This window comes from Bombus vancouverensis, unplaced genomic scaffold, assembly GCF_051014615.1.
Source record: "Bombus vancouverensis nearcticus unplaced genomic scaffold, iyBomVanc1_principal scaffold0051, whole genome shotgun sequence".
Lineage (NCBI taxonomy): Eukaryota > Metazoa > Arthropoda > Insecta > Hymenoptera > Apidae > Bombus > Bombus vancouverensis.
In genome coordinates this window covers 286,526-310,371 of record NW_027468942.1, presented here as the reverse complement: position 1 = coordinate 310,371, position 23,846 = coordinate 286,526, and the positions used below count along the sequence as shown (strand labels likewise).

General features: G+C 34.9%; 1 long non-coding RNA gene across 1 annotated transcript; it reads left to right on the top strand.

Moving 5' to 3' along the window:
• The first annotated feature begins 19,701 nt into the window (after positions 1-19,701).
• Positions 19,702-20,681, top strand: LOC143304715 (uncharacterized). The gene is made up of 3 exons (XR_013061376.1): positions 19,702-20,030; positions 20,185-20,313; positions 20,561-20,681. It is a non-coding gene; the product is annotated as an uncharacterized LOC143304715 (long non-coding RNA).
• The last annotated feature ends 3,165 nt before the right edge of the window (positions 20,682-23,846 follow it).

The following is a 23,846-nucleotide window of genomic DNA, read 5'->3' as shown; positions in this document are numbered from 1 at the left end:
TTCACCGGCTTGGCTATGGCTACTGGTGTGGATCCAAGTATTCGGGCCATACTAGACGCTATGCAGAAGCAGAACGAAATCAAGTTAAGAAAACTGTTAAAGGAGACTATTAAAGCAGCGACTGATTTCCGTTGAGATAATAGGGGTGATTGAGTTTGTATAACACTGTGATTCACTGAATTATAAATTATATATTTCCAACACTTAGATTACACTGACGTAGAGAAATAAATAGTTAACAACTTGTCGCACGAAGATGTGATAGATATGTACGCTAGAGCAGGGCTCTTATAATGGAAATTAATGTATTAATGGACTTAGCACTATAATATATTTAGGAGAGAAGATGTATGTTCGACAACACCAAGAACCGACAAAAGATTTTCGTGAAGTATGCGACTCTCGCGCTATGTGTAGACTGCCGCGTTAGGCGTTAGTTTTTAGACTGTCTGTCGCTCTTTTTCTAATACGGAAGAAAAGTTCGGTGTGGGTGTGCCCCTGTGCCTAAAGAACGCGGATTCGTTGTTCCCACTTTCGTTAGGAAAAGTGAGGGTAACGAACCGCGGTGTCGATTGGTCATGACCTGCACTACTGCTCGAAGGGATGAGTAGGAAGTCTCCTACCATCGTGGTGGATAGATGACTGTGTGCGTGAGGAAAACATAGCTTGTTTTATTAGAGGGCTATTCGGATTTTCCTAATGGGTGCATACCCGCTTTCTCCGTGTTTTAAGTACGCCTAATAAACCCAAGGACCTCTCTAAAAACCGACTGTGTTTCGAGAATATTTTTAAGCTTTAGAAATTCTTCAAGACAAACGGATTGAAGACACATGGCGAAACAATACAGGGAAGTGAAAGTTATGGTGGGTCCTTAGGTTTATTGAGGGTCGAAGTGACGTTACGCAGGCTGGTTGTTGTCCGGTGGCGCGAGCTGGCGCGGGCTGGCGTGCAGATGTTTTAGGCGGCGTAACAACAAGGAAGATCCTAGAAAATGAGAAGGGTGGATTAGAAGAACGAAGAAAACTCGAAGAAGATACAAAAGAAGAAACTACAGAGACAGAAGTCAATTCAAAAGGTATATTAAATAATAAGTGCGATTTACTTGATACCGAAAGAGCTATTGAAATTAATGATACGGTTCAAGATATTAAATTTACTGAAGGTAGAAGCCGCACTCAAAATGATATGGAAGATGTAGTAGAAGATTCACAAGAATTATCTAATAAAAGTAAGTTATCAGAAATAAGGATTGCACTTAACAAAATTGAATATACAAAAACTATTTTACGGAATAAAAAGAATTCATTAGAAAGAGAAAGAGGAGTAAGGGGAAAGAAGAAAATGTACAGACAGAAATTATTTCAAAAAATATATCAGATGATAAATGTGATTTGCTTTAGAAAAAAAAAAAAAAATATTATCCACAAACTACATTAGGAATTTATCTATTTTAGTGAGGAGAAAGAGAAAGGATAGAGGAGTTGATCAATAGACTGTGGATTTTGAAGCGTTTATGAAAAACTTACAATTTTAATAAAATATTCAATGTAAAGTCTTTGTTATAATATTCAGATAGATAGATGAAAAAAATACTGAATTTGCATAATTACTCATGGCTTATTGATCAATCATGCGACTCGTTCAGAGGTAACTCGAGTTGTAAAGGCGACAATTTATTAAAAATGGTATATCTGACGTACGATGCATTTGCTCATGTTAAACTATTTAAATAAGTATAAAAATCACGCGAAAAAAAAATCTACTGAAAATAATGTTGAACTAGTTAATAATAATAAATCATATAGTGAAACACAAACCTTAAATCAAGATTTTAAGTTCAAAAAAAAAAAAAAAAGAAAGAAGAAGAAAGAAGTTGATAAAATGACAGCAATAAAATGACCAAAAATTGAATTACGATCCCGAGCATCAACTCGCTGATCTTCAAGTAGAATGTTCCGACAAAGACAGGACGACACAAGAGTTCGAGAAGCACATAGAGGACATGAAGGAGGAAGTGCAAAAATTAGAATTGCAACTCGACGAGTTACAAAAAAAAGAAAAACACACACGCACGTAAAAAGAGTTCAATCTTTTGGAATACAAATGGAAGAACTAACAATAAAATTAGAAGAAATAACACAGAAGAAATAAGTCACCAATATGAAATTGCCTGATGGCTGATGTTGATCGTTGACGTTTATAATGATTGAATTTCGTCCACGGCGCCATCTGGATCCTTGTTGAAAAATTCAAATAGCCGCAACAGCACCATTGAGCTCATCACGTTTGTTGGTGAGTCGAGGAGCTGGAGGATTTCTCATCCTCAAGGACATAAATTTCACCGGTTCCGGTAATGTTTTTTACATGGTCCAAGCATTCGAAATCACAACATCGCTTTCCAAGACGAAATTTCCTGCATGGCTGTAGTAAACAGAAATCGATCAATTGTACAGATCAATCGTCACTCGACTGCTCGAGAATTCAGGTCATCCAGAGAATAGAATAGAGACGTGGAAAAATGTAGTGCGATCATCGCAGTGGGAGGAAATAGGGGGATAGGGACCAAATGAATGAACGAGATGTTAAGGACAACTGACGACAAGTTCTTCTTTTGTCGAGAATTGCATGTTTGTGAATGGTTTGTGGGTGGTTAGGTGGAGAGAATTGAAGAGTTTGGAGGTGACTGGAAGAGTGTTTTGGGCAAGGTAGATTGCAGAATGGTTGCGGTAGCATTGTGTTAATTATGGGTTTGTACATGTAATCTTTGTATGTATCACTACATAGAACCTAACGTATATTTTTAATAATACATCAGAGTTTTAGTTATTTCATAGCTATGAATTTTATACTCTATAATCTTGACGTTTTATTTCACAGAAGCGTTTGAATATCCATAAAAATTAAATGAACCAATGTATTCATTATCTTATAGAGAAGATATATTATTTTTAATTATGTTCCAATTATTTATCATGATCCTGATTTCCTTATTCTGAAAATTTGAAAGGAAGTTTTGTAGTTTGATACTTTCAGCGACAAAGGGTCAATATTGCTTTAGTATATTTCGTCACATATACATGTATATCTATATATCCACCGAAAATGCGCTCTTGTAGACAAACGCTCGATTCGCGTCATAGCTTTTAAAGCTTGTCGCATCTCAATCAGTTGGAAAAAGTTTTTCCTGTAGCATATTTTATTTTTACGAACCAACAAGGTCTTTGTTTATTTCCTTCTTTTTTTTGCTCTAATTCCCCCATTGTTTTTTCAAGGATAGTATTTCAGAGCCATTAGTCAAGTTCATTGTAACAATAAACGTACGTTTCGGAAACATTTTGTGCTGTGAAACAGAATACACTAAAGTTTGAAGGTCACATCGATTTTCGAAAGTTTATAAATGGAGGTGTATGACAGTATCACCAGCTGTTGCTGTCCCCAAGCGCCAAAATACGTTCTGACTACTATTTTATGTATCTCACAGAAGTATGTCTTCATTCATCATCTCCCATGCCATCCACCAACGTGTTCTTAACATGTTATCTCCTAGTAAAATATTGATGTTGAGTCAGATATCCAACTGAATAATCTTTTCGGTGTCTACTATAAGACATTTAAAACCAAGGCTCGTACACACGTGTGCTTATACGTCAGATGTAATACTTAACAGGAAACCTGCTTATATTAATATTAAATTTATGCATAGTAGGATGTTCGACCTTTGTAAAAATGAAATTATAATACATACAGTTTCACCGTGGAAAAGTGAATCTTTCTAGCATGTCCACGCAAATGCAGGGTAGGGGAGGACTGTGCATGCACCAAACAACTTTACGTTCGTAATTTTTCACACAAATGTACAACTGTAGGGAAAAAATTATCTCTGATTTTTCGGATGTTAGGAATCGACAATATCGCATAACGGAATGCTGTGTTCTACGTATTCTATTTTTGTTACGAAAGTGGTACAAACGAAGTCCACATAAGAATAGTACAACAAAATCGGTTGAGGTTAGGTTATCGTGCAGATATCGCGGCTTTTGCATTGGAAATCACGCAACTGCCAGTCTCGTCGTTCCTTGTAAACGAAAGAAAGGTATTGTAATCGGTCGGAATTAACATAAAACTAGTCGCATGCGACCATATGGCCTGAATGTTCAATAAACGAGAGTAGAGCGCGAGCTATGTGATTCTAACCGTTTAGGCGGAAACTAATGATTGTAACCAGAGCCGAGATATATGCCAATATTACTTTGTTCGACAAAGCGTATAAGATGAGGAGAGAATCGCGATAAGGTAGAACAAGAGACAGATATTCTCTACGTAAAGCAAGTCTGTCAACTAGATTGAAATCCTATAGCTATAACTACAGTGAATCCATATTCTGGCGAATTGTCTTTTCACAAATGAAGCTTCTGAAGAACGGAATTGATACAATAACTACTGTTCATTCGTAACTACTGTTGTAAGAATCTATATATTTGTCTATCTATATCTATATATATCGATCTATATATATTTGTCAGAATGTCATTTTATCAAAAAACCCATTCTCTGTAATCATAGTTTAACGAAGCATAATTAATAGAAGAGGTAGAGCGTTAAGTGGAGATGATTTAATCACAGTTAAGTAGATAAATCTCTATATTAGTCTCTTTAATTAAAATGTTCTACGTTTTATTTGCGTCATTTTTTTCCTTCATCCAATTTAAAATGTTTAAATAACAATAGCCTATACAATATAATTTTATGTAAAAAAATTGATTGTACCATGTTTATTACAGATATTTAACATTTTTGTGTACATACAAAATTTAAATTATACCTCGCTTGAGAACAAAAATTCTATTTGTTTTCCTAACATGTACTAATAATTATTGATCAAAATAGAAAAAGCTGGAGGAGATTACTTAGGAAGATTACTTAGCATCTCATATTCCTGTCAAGGCTCGAACGTTTTATCTTCCTTTAGATTTTCCTAAGTTTCCATTTCTCTGACTTGCTATTTGAGTTAGCTTAGTATACGTGCTATACATAAGTATGTATAGTGTCATGATCGCGACAGTCTTGAGTTACCCACGCTTTATCCTCTGTAAACTATTTATAAAAGAAGAACAAATTACATGTTAGAACTTTCATTCAATTTACCAATACAAATAATTTTAAACAAGAAAAAAGACCTAATGCAGTGGTTTCAACTTAAACATATCCAACAGTTATTTACGAATAAATAGTATAAATCTTTTAGCAACATGAAATTCGCGATATTTATTCAAATATTTATATTTACAGTGCGGCATCAGCAAAGAAAACGTGTTTATCGAAACGTGCGCTATCGATTTTATGATTTTGCCACGCAAACAGGGAAATTGCAACTCAAAATTGAATTCGCACTGCAAAGCGTTGACGTTACGATATCAATTACATACTTCAAAAACACCGAAGGTATCACACGGAATCAGAGAGATTCTATGAGAAGTTAAACGCATAGTCACCCTATTGGGAATAGGATTGCTTTGATTCGAGCTCAAACATAGGGAAAGCTGAAAGAATCTTTTGCGGATCTTCCTTCTTCTCTACATTGGATTTTATACAAAACGACTTTAACCTTTTCAAGGAAATACGGAAATAAGGATTTTAGATAGAGAGATTTATCTGGAAGGAAATGGATAGAAAACGTAGAACCAGTTCTTGTTGGTTGAAAGATTTTTTCTCTTCGCAGAGATTCAAGCTTTAAAGAACGATCAAATATGTGCGCAGCTGACTTACGAGTGAAGTTATTATTAAAAAAAATTGTTAGTTCAATTATCATAAGTTTAAAGATATGTAGATATTGTATTTACATATCGAAAATCAGACAGCAATATTAATTAACACACCTAGTCAAACGCACACGTACTTTAAAACCGTGCTTTAAAATCGATATTCGCTGAAACAATACATCGCTCTGCGCTTCCAATTTGTTTTCGCACGAAGAATCAGTCCACTCATTGTTACCGTCACCATCTCTACCGTAATCTATATTACTCGAATAAATTCTATATCTTGATTGGAAAATCACATATTTTAACGAACTTCCCTATTTTTTGTTTTTTATGACTTTAACTGGCAATTTCCATAATGTTCTATAACTTGACAACAGACTGATAATATTTCAGGATATATATACATACATCATGTTTTTGAGGATTCTGTAGTAAAATAATTATAGTTGGGGAGTCCAACTTCCCAAACCGCGACAAACATATTTCACACATCCACGACGACTTTACAAGCAGACCCCTCGCGGTTTTGGGAAATCGATGAAGGACCCTCAATTAAACATATCTCAGAGGGCAGATCGACGATGCGAAGAACACTTCCAAGCCCACACCCGACGCACCAGCGAAGGACGATACATCGTCGCTCTACCTTTCAATGATCAGCTTCAGTCACTCGGATCCTCTAAAACGCTGGCAATTAAACGACTCGCCTCACTCAATCGCCGATTCCAGCACGACAAACGCTTCGAATCAGAATATCGAACGGTAATACAGGAATACCTGGCATTGGGACACATGACGAAGGTCAATGTCAACCACTCCGACGACAACGGATACTATTTACCCCATCATGGCGTGACCAAAGCATCGAGTCAAACCACCAAACTCCGTGTAGTTTTCGACGGATCGGCACCAAGCACTGCCGGAACCTCCCTAAACGATACACTTTACACAGGACCCAAGTTACAGGAAGATTTATTTTGTATATTAATTAGATTCCGCGCTCATCAGTACGTACTGACTGGCGACATCGAGAAAATGTATCGGCAATTCCTCGTACGACCAGAGGATCGGAAATATCAAAGGATATTATGGCGCAGCGCGAGTGGAGAAACAGAAACATATGAGCTTAACACCGTAATACTCTTATCATAGAAATAGAAGCAGTCCTCAATTCCCGCCCGCTAACTCCTATCTCCACCGATCCAAATGATCTCCTAGCCCTCACTCCCGGACATTTCCTCATTGGCGATTCATTAATGTGCTTACGTGATCGAGATTTCAGAGACATTCCATCGAACCGACTCTCCAAATGGCAGCATATCCAACAGCTTAAACAACATTTTTGGAACCGCTGGCATAAGGAGTATTTGAACGAGCTAACCAACCGCAATAAATGGAGCAAGGGTGGACACAGCATCCAAAAGGGCACAATCGTCATCCTCAGAGAGGACAACGTTCCCTCCATGCATTGGCCTCTGGGCCGAGTTATCAAGGTTCATCCAGGCGCCGATGGTGTCATCCGGACAGCTACAGTTCAGACGGCAAAGAGCATTTTGGATCGGGGCGTCAAAAGGCTTGTCCCACTGCCAATTCAACCCGATCTCGAGAAACCCGAACAACTAGCCACCGAGACGAAATAAGATGGGAATTTCAGCCACACCTCGCTAGTTTGATCGGTACCCTCTCAACGGGGGGAGAATGTTACGCCATGCGGCTTACCATAGGTCATATTCTTAACTATCGATAGCGCCACTATAATGTCGCAGACGGATCGTCGCGTCTGCCCGGCAAACAAACATTGTAGTGGCAAGCGCGTGGTTCATTAAGCAGGGCGACTTCCAGAAACGTCGACTCGTGGCCCGTATTTTACCTCGCAGTAAAAGAATGTGGCGTGATCCGAACGTAGTGGGGGTCGCCTTCCAGAAAAAACGAAAAAAATCGAAAGGCGTTCAGAACTTTTCGAGAAGTCGAACCGTCAACACATGTGGTATGTCGCGCATTACTTATCAACCAAAACGCAGTTACATTTTTTTTGTTCCTTTTATATCTTTCTAGTTAATAAGTTGTTGAAATAAACATTAATTTATTTGTGTTAATTCTGTGGAATTTCATTGAACTACCCTTATTATCATAATCGAAATAAGGGGATCGATCAGTTCGTGGCGTCGATTATTTAATCGTAACGGGAACTTACAACTCTCGTTGACGTGCTATCTCGCGATCGCGTCTCTCCGCGAACGGTCGAAACAAAATGATTCACTAAAAACTGTCCTGAATTCCTAAGAATTTATTTACCGCAAAACTGACAAAGTGTTTATTTAAAAAATGAGGTTGAAGGTAGTCCTTTTCTTTCATTTCATTCATTTTCATTTTCTTTCTTAAGTATGGCTAACACAATATCTAATCAATTAAAATTTTATATTTTCACGTGAAAAGTTTCTTTAGATAATTATTATCAACATGATGACTAACTCTTACGGATTAATACGTGTCTGTAGGGCAATCCGGTGGACTTGATCGGCTTTTTACTTCGAAAGTTGAGTAATCGGTGTCGCTTTCTTACGCATCTTTGAACTGTATAAATGTTTTAAAATTGTTTGATCCAGAATGTACCACACCGGACAATCAAGAAGGCAGGTGCCTTGACTACAGAAAATGTAAACCTCTGCAAGAAATATGGCAGATACAGTACCGTACAGCCACCGATTTTTATAGACGATCAGTGTGCAGATACCAGGGCAATGTTACGATCGTTTGCTGTCCGAACGATCCAAACAAAGAGAAGAGAGAAATTTTAATAAAAACTGTGTACAAGTATAAGGCTTTGCGACCACCATACTGTGGTTTTAGCAACGTCTCTCATACCAGGGTGGTCGATGGTAAACCAGCTGAACTTGGTACGTTTTATGTCTTTCTTTCCGATTAATAATAAGCCATTTACTGCAAAGAATGAACTTTAAAGGCATTAAACAGCACATCAATGTACATTTCAATTAGACTAAATAATAATGCTATGATTTCATCGGTAGTAACTTTACTTATTAACTTGAATTATTTCTTTCTTTTACTTCATGTTAGGAAGAGTATCTTTTTGCTTGAAATAAAGAATTGATATAGGAGTAATAATATGGATAGAGATCAAAAACTGTTAGGGCAGAAATTACACGTTTGAACTTTATAGTTCAGTATAGTTCAAATAGAAATTATATAGAATTATTTGATAATTTGCATTCCACTGGAATAAAAATTTAATTTCTGTCTTTATCAAATCTGTATTTCAGAGTATTTGTACGTATGTACTTATCGTCTGCTGTATGATCGAATATCGAATAGGTAATAATCGTTGTTACTCGTTATGTGAGAAAAAATTATGTATATTCACAACTATGACTATTGCATTTTAGGCGCTTGGCCATGGATCGCTGCATTAGGTTTTCGTAATCCCCGAAACCCAGACAAACCACTATGGAAGTGCGGAGGTTCCCTGATATCGGCTAGGCATGTTTTGACCGCAGCACATTGTGCACATATGGATGGAATAGAAAACATACACAATCATAATATTGCCATTCTTAGATTGGTGGAGGAATTGCCATTTTCGAGTAAGTCCTCAAATATATATATATATATATATATATGCTATTGAGTATTACTGAAGTATCATATCCTGAAATTTCTTACTGTACACATATATTGTGTCATAAAGCATGTACAATTCTTTCTCATACTTTTGGTCATTCGTTTCCTGCATTTTCATTTATTCTTTTATTTTTCAGGGTACGTATATCCCATTTGTACGAAAGAGCCCCTACGAAAGAGCAACTTCGTCGGCTATAACCCCCTTGTTGCTGGATGGGGAGCATTAAGATATAGTAAGTGATATCAATTTTATAATAAAATTAAACAGTTCCAGTCTTAAATATCTTTCTTATTTTCTTCGTAGGACGACCACGACGTAATGCATTAATGGAAGTACAAATGCCAGTGATTAAGAACGCCGAATGCAAAATAGCTTATTCCAAATTTCCTAATGCACCTGATATCACTGATGGTATAATATGCGCCGAACATGCTCAGGGTGGAGAGGATTCTTGTACGGTAATTAAGTTACAGAGTTACTACAAACTATACGGTATCTGAAGACACGTTAATTCGAATTAACATCAAATCGACGTCTTAAACATTAGAAATAATAGATAAACACAATTTAATAATCTTGCCCACTTCTCACACCTCATTGTGGTATTTAATCTAATTTCCTTCTAATCTTAGTTTTGCTCAAAATACATATAACATGTACATTATAAATTGGAGTATTTCAATACACAAATCAATAGAAGATTATTACTGTATATAAGTATAATTTCAATACAATTCGATCGATATATTTCAGTATCTTTGATTAAAAATTTAACGATCCTTTCAGGCTGACCGCGGCGGACCACTGCTGATACAACATGAATGAACCTCGTATTTAATAGGTATTGTGTCTTATGCTTATAAGTGCGGCACAGCTGGGTATCCCAGCGTTTACACTAGGGTCACATCGTACCTTGACTTCATTCTCCAAGCGATGCAATAATATGATATTACTGTTCCATAAATATCATTGTGTAAAAAACGTAAAGTTGGATTTTCTTATTGTGGAGATAAGAAACAGCTCAAACTTACATTGTTTTGTACGTTACAAATTATAGGCTTAAAATGTACGAAATGTAACTTTGAAACGACACTAATTTTTTACGCACGATAAACCTCCACGACTTAGGTATGTAAAGATGATAAACGTATATTAATTCTATTAATTTGGTAATAATAAACCAACTTTCTGAGAAGTTCTGTAAATTTCGTTTCTGTTGTATCAAGAGAATAATGGAATATTCCACTTAGATCGTATACTTCTTGTATGTACATACAAAATTTTCCGGCTAATCTAAAACACTTCATAAGATAGAGAGCTTCTGGAAATTCGGACACAGAGAGTGCATAAAATACAAGATAAGTCTCGTGTCTTTCAAAATTATTTTTTATTCGCTAAAAACGTCCTGTGTACTCATGCAATCACATGCAACCTTGAAACTTCACTTATTTTTTATCACTTTCCAATTCAATACACTGTTTCTGCATTTTTGACTATATGTAAGAGAAATTTCCATTCAGCCAAAGGTGTACTTACAGATTATAGATTCCTATACGACTCTCGGTAAAAATTTATCCGCACTCCAGATAGTTAAAACTTCTGTCGACCGTATTGATCCATCTGCACTCTTCGTATGACGTCAATATCTGTTCAGTGCTGCTGCGTAGGTTTCATTGTGTTACGTCGATTCGTTTGTGACCGTTGCGCGAGTAATAGCGCTTTGCAATGGCGATTTGCAGGAAAACGGTGCAGGATGCTGTGATTCGTTTCTTGCGGTCGGAGGTTTTGTTTGATGCCTATATTTATCAAAGATTTAATGCACATTATGGAGAAAGTGTTTTGTCACGAAGTGTGTTTGAATGGGCACAAAAGTTCAAAGAAGATCGCACAAGTGTTATGAAAAAACAGCTGGACGCCCGTCCACATCCACAATGACAACATTGAACGTGCTCATGAACTTATGCTCTATGGAATAGACGAGTGACGCTGGATAATGTGGCAAATCATTTGCAAATCAGCCACGGCTCTGCTTATGCAATAGTGCACGACAGATTTGGGTTTTAAAAAGTTTGTGCGAGATGGATGCCGAGAAAGCTGATGAAAAGGTGAAGACGACGATGCATTCGTGGTTCGCAGCTCAGCCCAAAACATTTTTTAACGAGAAAATACGAAGGTCCTTCAGCAAATGGACAAAGTGTATACAGAAATTGAGTGATTATGTCAAAAAATGATGTATGTCTTTTTTGACAATTGCTTAAAATAAATTCTACACCGACAGAGCGGGTAACTTTTTACTCACCCTCGTAAGACACTTAAATTTCCAATCTATTATGATGAATAAAAGAGCTTATACTATTAAATCTAATTGTATTTTGTTGCATGAGAGTACACGTGTATGTGATGTACATTACCTTTATATCCCCTTGAACGCTTCAATATTGCGCATATATACTATATTTTGTACAGCTTCTATAAAATTTTGTATGTTTGTTTAGGCTGTTAATCCAGAGGCTGGAGTACAAAGAAGTGGCACAATGATGTGGGCTGATGACATTTATAATTATCAAGGAATCACCCCTACATTCGCTCAGGTATATATCGTTGACTATAATGTATTTAACATATATGATTGTTAGAATATTAATAATTAATTTTTAATTCTATCAGAATTTTAACGAAACTGTCCCTTGGGAAGGAAGAACTGATACCTTGATATCACGGTTTGTACATCCTATATATACGACAAATTTTAGAACATTATATAACGAAGAACCAGATCGTCGTGGCCATGTGATGTGAATAAAAGGACTTGAATTTGATGATATTTTTATAATGTTAGATAACATAACTAAGTATCTTCACAGTAAGATAGGATGACATGGTTTACATGATCTTAATGTTGTTCACTTGAGTGATGATATTATAAGGAAAAGTGTAATATCACAGGTAGGATGATTCATAATTTAGAACTACTAACTCATGTATGTATTAAAAATTAAAGAAATATATTAAATTTTATAGGATATTTATGTTTAGTAACCAGTAATTCAGAGATTGGTATTCATTACTATATATTGGTATTCGTTACTATAACGAGGCTGTAGAAACGCACCCTTCCTTCTTTGCAAATGGTCCTGTATTTATGTCTAAGCCGAAACTGGAACCTCTGAATAATTTAGATTTATTCTTGTCATTTTCTAAAATACTTATCTACAGTATACCATAAGGAATGATACCGTATCACACCTAATCAGGTGCCTTAAGAAACATCAACAGGATATCACAGTAATCCCTTATCGACTGATATGTAAGTAAAAGTTATGTGTCATTGTTATACACAGTTATGTGTTAGTGTTATACACAGTTATTTATCATTTTCTATTAATTCAGTTGTAGCCACTACAATATCTATGACACCGGTAGTAATTATAAGATCAATAATGATGTTCTATAAGAGGAAATGATGATTAGGAACAAAAACTTACAGGTAAGTCAAAGTATATGTTATTTGCCATTTGAAAAGAAAGTTACTAACTTAGAATTTTTTGATAAATAATAATTGTGCAAAATATATTGGATTTCAAATTTGTCAAAAATTGAAATTTAAGAAGCATTGTAATAATATAACATTAATATTTTGATTTTTCAGGAGATATCATGCGGTGGATGGATAATATGTAAAAAATATTAAGCAGTATATGAATTTTCATATTGCGTAGAGATAACAAAATGAATTTTAAAAAATGTCGACATGGTAATAAGAAATAGCATCATGATAAAGAATATATAAACACAGTTTCATTTTTTATAAATAAAAATTTGTTGTTCCAGATTTTGAAATATAGTGAAACGTTTAATTAGTATCTTAATATCTTTAAATAATTATTATTTTAGAATCAATTGTAATTGTATCATACGTACTTTCGTGCAAGAACATATGTAATTTTGAAGTAGTTATTATTAGGAAATTGTTAGACGCGAACAGTATGCGAAAAGTTAGTATGCAGTGTAATAATTATCAATCAAAACACAAGAATTAAATTCTTGAGGAAAAAATTTCCGGAATTTCTTATTTACATGATTATAAAGAAATCCATAATAAAAAGGAGCTGCTTTCTAATACTTCTCTTCCTTGTAGTGCCTACGTTAATAATAACGAGGTTCGACTTTTTGTTTTTAGAGGGATACTGGAAAATTTGAAAGTACAGTACCATTGGGAAGAAAATCACGATATTGAAAACGATATTTGCAAGTAAATTTCCAAAAAATCTGTTTTCAAATTTTCGCTTTCTATTTCACATTAAAAGAAAGGGCTGCCTTCTTTCTCTGCAAGACAAAACAAACATTCTGAATCTCGTATCAATGAATGATGTCAATAAGTTATTTTTCTTTTCAGATTGAACAATATTCCAGATTTATTCATAATTTCATACTACGCGAAGAATAGACTTTCATGGGTATATAAAGGAAATATTAAGTATAGGAAAACTCTTTTTCGTTGTAGGTGACATATGCTTCACGGTTGAACACATGTATTTTTGAACACATATAAATGAAAAAGTACTCTTATGGAGAAAAAGAATTGATACCTTCGATTGACATTAGATAATGTATATAAACTTATGAACAATCACTATCGGTTTGTATTTTAGGTGCACACGCAGATTTGTTGGAGTTCTTATAAAATGTACATCCTGTACGAACGTTTTATTCTTCCAAATTTTACGATACTATGTCTCATATAATAACTATATGGATTAAACGTAATATAAATGATCCGAAAATAGACTCGAACGACATTAATTGTCTTTCTATTTATATCAATATCGAAAATACAAGTAAAGCTGGAACAATAGTATGCAAGAATGGACTATTTATTATTTTAAACCAAATCATAGCATATTCAGAATGCACAGTATTATCATGAAATGTAAATGAATCAGTTGTAAACGAACGATTTTACTGTAAAATCATTGCCTCCTTTTTTTCATCTGAAATATAGCAGCAATGAGTACATTCTTTTAATATATAATAAAACGAGATATCTTTATAAAGTTACATATGTCATCACTGGTAACTGTTATCTCGTATGACACCAAATATACCGTTAGTATGGAATGATATTTTTATGAAGATATACTTTAATGATAGATTTTATGAATGAAACGTTATATAAGAAAAATTATCTCTTGTTATTCTATGATGTGTAGTAGCTAATGAAGATTAATTTTACAAAGTATTGGAGCAAAAGAGAATTAAAAAATTAAAAAGATCTAAATAAGATTGTTCGTGTGGCTTAATTATCTCAATTGTGGTACACCACTTGTTACATTCTAACTAATTAGCGCTAAACAATAACTTGCAAATATTAAAGATATTAACACCTTAATATTAACACCTAAAGGTTTTCAGGAAATTTTATAATATTTGATTATTGTATATCTAGTCATTGATTGATAAAATTTCTTGTATAAGCATAGATCGAGGTTGACGTCATACGCAGATTGCATATCATTGACAGGTATCGTTTTAATTTATTTTATGGCTAGAATCATTTGAATATTATACGAATAATTATTTCCATTCGAACGATTAATAAATCACGTACCTATAAAAGATATATTATGAAAAAGACGTGACGAAACAAAAAAATATTGGAAATTCCGTTGTCATTAGATCAATTATTTTTGCAATGATTTTTATTTCCATGTAATTACATATGAAATGGGTAATTCATTAACATCTCCTCGAATCGAATATAATTCGTTACACTTCACAACGATTCAAATAATGGACGGGAAATATATAATAACTTTCCTGTCCTTGCGTTAAAATAGTACTGTACAAATCAGATGATACAGGAAATACCCAAAAAACCCAATTACATCCACATTGCATGACAGCACACTTGCAATGGATTTTTGTGATTTCAATGTCACAGACAATGACACAACTAATCAGAACACGTTCGAGGCTATAGACATTGAAATTACCGCGTGTTTAATACGTTTAAAGCATAAATCTAAATTTCACGCGACTATTTCTTTGTACATTGTGAAACTCTTAAATTATCTTAATCGAATAAATAATCCTAATGTAATAAAACATCTTGAAATAGACCTAGATATCTGAAACAGAAACTCGAAGGATAAGAAATCCTAAAAGGTACTAATCCTAAAATAACAAACTCCTAAATAATAAACAAGTGATAAAACCTGTTATAAATAATAAAGCTTACCTGGAATAATCAAATCCTAACTAATCGAAAATAAAATAAGGCAAGCAATTCTTAATTTTTCAAGTAATTTTTCCGAAAACACAGAAAGATAGAGAAATTAAAAAGACGCAGCACAAATTGCAGCACAATGAAAGTTTCAGAGCGATGAATACGATCGTATTAAACTAAATAATTTTCAAAAGTGAAATTACACTGAAACGTATATCGATGATATTTGTCATTTCTACGATCTGTTTCGCTTGATCGTGTTTCTTTTCTGATGTAAATTCAATTTATAATACGAACTAAGTTTCCTTTATTATTATTAGTTCTGCGTCTTTTTAATTCGTCACTTCTTTTATTTCAGAACAATGACGGGCTCCAAGATGCTGTTCGGATGTTTGGCGTTAATTGCTTTTCTGCATCCATTAGTTCACGTTTGTACTTCGAGTAGTACAGCTCAAGGTTTGTACTTCGAGTTGTCTTTTTCCATGCACTTCAAATTCCAATACGATCTGGTCACGTGGCCTTCGTACAATTTCGAAATTTTACCTGTTTGGTAATCGTCAATGAAAAAAGAAGTTATGCGTGACCTCAACACATTGAAACAATTTTTATGATTTTTTATTTGCCGGTTGGTCAGCAAGTTAATGGAAAAATTTCACTTAACTATTCGCGTTAATTTCTTCGGTTTAACTTTTGGGAAATGCTTCGTTAGCTTCGGGAATATTCCAACGATTCGTTTTACGTACAAAATAAGCATGATAAATATTACATCGCGATAATGTAATATCGGAATATATTAAAGGTGTAATTTTGTCCGATTAATTATAATTTATTAATAATGGATTGAAAATACAGATATTAGTTAGACAGAGAAACGATGTTTGATTAACAGGAAAACTAAATGCAACGCTCGTATTTACAACAAATAACTTGACAACTATTTGGTAACTCTCTCTCTCTCTCTCTCTCTCTCTCTCTCTCTCTCACTAGCAACTCTAACACTCGACAACACTCGCAACTCAATTCTAACGACTCTATGCTTCGACGTCTCGATCAACTCTGATTCTCGCAACACGCACACTTTTCGATTCGCCTTGGATAGCGAAACCGTCCTTCTTCTAACGCGTTTTTAAAACGCGATGGCGCTATCACTTTCTAAAAGCGTCGTCTTTACATTTCCGATGGCCACGGGCACATCCGACTGCCAGATATACAATGTATTATAAGAGTATCATTACCATACTTTTCATGAAAAGAGCAATTTTTCTTGATAACTATACTCTGTAACATAGATTGAAGTCGCTGATTTGATCCCTCTGATATCGTTGTCTTATGAGAGTCTCGCCTGGTCTTGATTGGTTCTGTTGACTCTTATCGTTATGAAAAATCGATTCGTTGTGTACCTTTTTTGTATAGAGAATTATTTTGTGGTAGAATATAATGTTGTAATATTTGTGGTCTTTACTTTACTAATTTTGTCACTGAGCCGCTCTTTGGTTCGTTGAGCGATTCATACTCCGCATATATTCCGTACTTGCTTCGCTTGGTACTTTTATAATTTTCGCAGTTACAATAAAAAATTTAATTCTTAACAGATTAAAGATTTAACCTCTTGCTTTATAGTGTACAATAATTTTTTTTTTTTTTCGTATAGGTTATGTGATCCATAGTTTGAGTAAGTAGTACATATATATATATATATTTCCTCCCACTGCGATGATCGCACTATATTTCATATATATATATATATATATATGACAGATATATATATATATATTTAGACAGATTAACACATAACACTTCTTATATATAAACATCAATTCGAAGTTATCAGCTTGGAGAAATTGGTCGATTAATACCTGTAGATTGTCTGTCTCGATGAAAGAATTAAAGAGAGCAAAAACATGATAATGCCGCTAATATAATATTCCTTCTTTCTTGTATCTGTCTGCCTCTCAGGTCGTTTTACTAATTACAATAAGTAATTTCGACTTCTTTGCGCTCTCTTTTAACGCATTCGAGACCGAAAGAAATTCATATCAGTCAGTAGGCAAGGGTATAATATACATATTTTATATATAACTTATGTAGTAATGTATATATCATGTTAATTTCATATTTTTTTCAATATAGAATTATTATATATATATATATATATATATATATATATATATATATATATATATAACTGTACATAATACGTTATAGAATAACATAGTATATAATTTTATATTTTAAAAATATGAGGCATACTATTTAAGATTGTCATCGATTTAAAATCAAAGTATGAAAAGGATACCCTGGAGAGAGTAAAACACAGAATCATTCCAACTAAACATTCAGATCGTACCGACACCTAGGTATCGTTTTACAATTAAATCTCGGTCTCGAATGGATTAAAATGAAATACATACTTGCAGCTTCAACATCTTCAATATCGAGGAGATTCAAACTTTACAAATAAAAGCGGCCTGTTCCCCTTTCCACGACAGACTCTCATACCATATCCGCTCTTATCCAGGCTTTTACTTGAAACCAGCAATGCGTTCATTTACAATTTAAATTTACCCGGACCATCTACTGAATCGTCAGCCTTTTATAAATATATAATGAACCCAGAACATGTGCCTGTGCCCCTGGTATCGATGTTCGGCTTGTGATGTTCGTACCGGAACCTTCGCACAATTTCAATTTGTCACGCGTGAACATCGATTCTTCCAAGGGTCTCAGCTTTATGCGGCTAAATCCTTTAGAACGATTAAAATGATACTAATGATATGGTATTTTTTACAAAGATTTAACATATCCATAAAATAGGAAGTTTCGTGCTCTCCTATTTTATATTAATTATAAATTAATAAGTTTTATATGTGTTATTTATAGATCTAATAAATTTTGTATTGGTTTACAGCAGGTGCTCCGGGTATAAACAGACGACAAACGAACAAATAGAAATTCAAACTATTGTCGTTGTTTAACTCGCATGGGACTATAAGCTCGAATTGGACTTAAACGTTACGATCGTCGAGAATAATTACTATGTGTACCCTGTACGACGGGCAGAGAATCTTAAGTTATTAACGGCAATTCCTTTGTGCATAATTCAGGTTTATTAACAACCTGTAATGGATAATCATCGATGAACTCTTTTTGAATAAAGTTTACATTTATAAAGCAAACACTATAAAATACGACAGGACAATTGTAATCGATAAATGACATTTTATTAGGATATTATAAGAAGCTAAGATATCGAGGTACATTAAAATTGAGTCCGCTGCAACCCTCATGACATTTAAAATCCTACGCGTATATTGAGTAAAGTTGTTATATTAAATATAATCATATTAAATACAAGCTCGTCCGCTGGATTCCCAAATTATTTGGTTAAATACTTTGAATACGAGAATACCGAGTGTTAACAGTAGTAAATCCTCTATATGGTATGTCTACTTTGCTATCTTGAATAGGTAAATAACATTTCACTTTAACGCATTTAACCAATATTAACATTTAACATTTAACCAATATTATACGCATATGCACATAATGTTACTGTTACATATAATGATATATACGTAGATATACACGTTAATTAAATCCTCTATATGGTATTTTTATATCAGTATCGTAAACATTGTAAACCGGAAATCTTTTATTACACACGTACATATACAGTCAATATTATTGTTACATATAGTGATACATACGTTGATCCACACATTAATTAAATCCTCTATATAGTTTCTCGAGTAGTTCTCTTCAATACCGTTATATCGATGAACTCTTTTTGAATAAAGTTCACATTTATAAAGCAAACACAATAAAATACGACAGGACAATTGTAATCGATAAATGACAGTTTATTAGGATATTATAAGAAGCTAAAATATCGAGTTCTAATTGTGAATATCAAGCGCTCGTCGTTCGATGAGATTACCAATATTTTCTTCCTGCTCCTCTACATGGCGCTACGCAGGACTCGCTTCTGAGCACGTCTTTCTCGTTGGAGGCTTAATCTTTCTTTTCTTTTCCAGTAGAATTTTTACACAATTCTTTCTCCCTTTTATCATTAAATTACCTGTAATTCTTAACGATCTTTAATCTTTGTCGCTTCTTCCCTATATATATATTTTTGTTTACTTTTCTCCGTAGCGAATTTTGTCTTTCTGACGCAGGATTAGGTTCCTGGACTTAGGGAGTTGCTACACGCCAGCTCCACCATGGCGACGGCATTCACTAGGCAGCCTAGATAGCCACCTTTCAGCTCACGCTTCGGGACACTTTTTTCGCTGAGATTCTCCGCGATGAGGCATGAAAGCAGAGACCACCGTCTGCGGAGGCATGATTATTCTATTGTTCCTTTTAACGAGTAATCGTTTTACTCGAGTCCTCTTACTAAACCGTAAGTACAAAAGACTATTATACTTAGATAGGTACTTGGTCTCAAGAACCAACTTATTTTGGTCTTTCGATTAAGTTCTTAATTAAATGCTCAATTAGATATTCATAAATATATCTTCATAATATTTCCCTCATCTATTTCTTTGACATTCTAGCAACCTCGTTAAGACGTCCGCCACTTCAACTTCTATCTACAAGTGGCAAAAACTGAAGCTGACCTTCTTCATGGAGAAACATGCCGGAAATGGCATCCGCACGTGTGAATAATTATACTCAGTGTCCAGGTAGTTCTTTCGATCATCCGATAGAAGTCGTTTCTGTTTTTCAGAGTTCGTTCACGCCTCCAGAATGTAAAAATATCCAAGGAAGTACCATTAGGAAGCAATGAAATTCAGAGCTTCTGTGGTTATTCCTTTTTCTGATTGTTTCTTTTCTTTGCCCAAAATGGATGATTTCTATATCAAATTGTTTATTCGTATTTTTTTTAATATTCCTTGAGATTTTCAATCAACTCGATTTCGAATTTCTTAGCACCCGATCTTCTGGTTGACGTCGTTAAGAAAGAGGAACGAGTGCACAGGAAGCATGGTCGGCGTGAGCATGATTAGATCTGCCCGATGACCTTGCCAGTGATAATAGCGGTTCGTTAAGGTGGTTGCAGTCTTGATTTGCTTCTGTTTCGATTTCCAGCGAACTCGTCAGCCGGCATGGCTTCAGAGATGCTCCCCCTGAAACAAGTCGAAGGGAAATAATTAATGGACTCTCTGTTCGATTGTACGTGGATGACAAGCTGACCGTAAAAAGAAATATACAAATACGATTAGAAAATATAATCCGAACCCCTTTCGGTTTGATCTGAAGGTTTCTTTTTCTAGACGGAACCAAAGATTCTTATCTGGTTTATGGTGAGCTAAGGAACTCTTTGAAAACAGCATTTATAACTTTCGAAAAAGAGACAGGTATTTCTTGCGCGAACAATTGAATAATTAATTCGTTCTCTAAATATCCTTATTTGTTGTTCCTAAAATACATAATGATTGGAAGCTTCTTACGGGAAGCGCAATCAGCCGCTGATATCATTGAAGTCGAAACGCCATTAAAACCATATTACGATTCGCATGCGACATGCTCCATTCATGAAAACACAAAAGCAATAAACAAGTACAAATCAACGAAATAAATCCTCCGAGAACGAGACGTTACAGGAATTATACCATTGCGAGGATACAAAAGACTTGCTCATGAGCTACTTCCTTCAAGTAGTTGAGCGGTGTATTTTCCGGTCGTTAACTTCCATATAATGGGATATTAAAGAGTACGGACACAACGCTGCTATTTTTCAACTGTTCATTATCAAATTACGCAGCGGGAATCGTTGCAACGACAAAACTGTAACGACTCGTACCTGCGTATCTTCCATTTAGCTACGGTAAACGCTGACTTGTCTGCGTTTTTTTTTTTTCACTTCCTCGTTACGGAAACCAGGAAAAGTGATTCACAATACAGTTTCTAACTGTACTTCTCGCGATTCTTCCTTAGAAACAAGCAATTGCTTCTTTTCAATTTCCTAAACCTATAATAAAACAGTCCATTCCTTGAATAGAAATTAACTTTAAAACTTTAGGCGCATACATTGTACGTATCGTATGTATGTATTTTGATTTGAAAAGAAACGCGGCAAACGCCTTTGAAAAGACGTTAGGTTTTCAACACCTTAACTAACTTAATTCCAGCGAGTCGTAAATCTGCTGCATCTCCAACATCTGAATATCCATCTTTTACAATGACTTGTTCTCCAACTTATTAAAATTACATCTCCCCCGTTGCACCGACCTTCTTTAAAGGTTCCCGCGGCAGGTTGAACCCGCATCACGTATCTTCCCTCTTCCTTCCACCCCTGTTCCCTTTCTCTTTCTATCGGACGGGAAGAGCGGGAACGCTTAAAACGCGCGAATCACGCGAGCGCCTCACGATTTGCGAAACATCACGTGAAAATCACCGATCCGATCTCCGTGCGCGCGGTGCACCGTGGGGGTAACGATTAAATCGACAGGATATACTTTATTGGCTATTCCGTTATTACAGGCTGTAGTTGGCGGGGAAATAGTCATTATGGATCGATGAACTCCATTGTAACAACGCACCTTCGAATTGCATCGGAAACGCTTCTGTATTGCGTGCACCGTATAACCTATCATCGTCTGTTTAGGGTAAATCAGTGGATCGGAAGTTACGTTTCTATGTTTCTCGCCTGTCAGTATAACACTGTGCAAGAGATACAGCAAGATCCTAAAATCATTCGAGTACAAGTAGCGTAAAATGGTCGTTTAAATTTCAATAAATTAACTATTCATACGTTAATTGTACGCGGTCAGGATTAAGGGGTACGGCGATGGAGAAGATTTTGTTAGCTAGATGTTGAGTAAATAATCGAAGATGATAATTTTATAAATGTTTCGTATTTATGATGATGGAAAAGATTTAATTTGAGTTACGTTACGTTTGAATAAGATAGACTTTTCCAAGAGTGGAGGATTTGTAGAGATAGTGGACGTAATAGTAGTATGATTTAATACTTGATGTGTCTTTTTTTTCTTTGACATATAGGTCACTGTGGGGAGTAATATTGATCTAGATATAACTATCTTTTCTGAGAAGTACGTATATGCTTATGGGAACTATGTTTGGTTAATCAATAGAGCCATTCTTTTGAGAAATTGAATCTAGAAGAATTCGACGATACTTTGCCTTGTTTCAATAGTACATCATTTTAAAGAAACGCCTGCGATTATAGTATATAATAGCACATAGGTATATGCAAAATTGCATTTTCAAATAATTAAATCAAAAATATAGGAATGTATCAATGGGAAGAATATTTGTTAAAGATCTTTCCTTTTTAATCAAATTCGTCCAACAACCCCATTCTCGCAAACATAAAATGAACGGTGCCTTTCTCAAAGAAACAAGAAGAAAATTGCTGTCGTTCTAAAGTTCTTCTCCATTGCTAAACTACCGTTCGTGTTTCTAGTTACACTCCAATTATTCGATTGTAAGAAGCAAGCAATCCCTCCATCCAAGGGCTAGATATAGTTTCTCGAGTAGTTCTCTTCAATACCGTTATATCGATGAACTCTTTTTGAATAAAGTTCACATTTATAAAGCAAACACAATAAAATACGACAGGACAATTGTAATCGATAAATAACATTTTATTAGGATATTATAAGAAGCTAAGATATCGAGTTCTAATTGTGAATATCAAGCGCTCGTCGTTCGAGGAGATTACCAATATTTTCTTCCTTAACAATATTAATTACGAAGTTTCGATACCGTTTATGACATTAAGATCTCTTAATAAAGTTGTATCGTTAAAATCTTACTGTTCCTAGGGAAAATATATAGTTAATATATATAGTTAAATATATGTCGGAGATGAAAGGACACCGGAACCTTGGGATAGCCCCGCAACATTGCAATCTAAAGGCCACTATAACTGTAACTAAACTATTGTAGTTATTCAATCCGATTGTAATTGTTCGAGATTAGTGACGGTGAGCTTTGGCTCGAGGTGACAGTCTGTCGCCCAACGTAGCCGCGGTCAAGGGATGAACGCTTTGCCTAACAAAGGTATGGAGTAATTCTATAGCTCTCCTTAAAAGAAATATTCGTGGCGACACGCGACAGTAAACATTCCAACGGTTTCTGTCCCGTGGCTCGCCACACGCAGAGCCTATTCTTCGAGTAAGATGATTGCCAGATGTCGATGCGTCTCCACAGTACATGTTCGGCTAGCCCGAGGGCCCGTTATAAATCT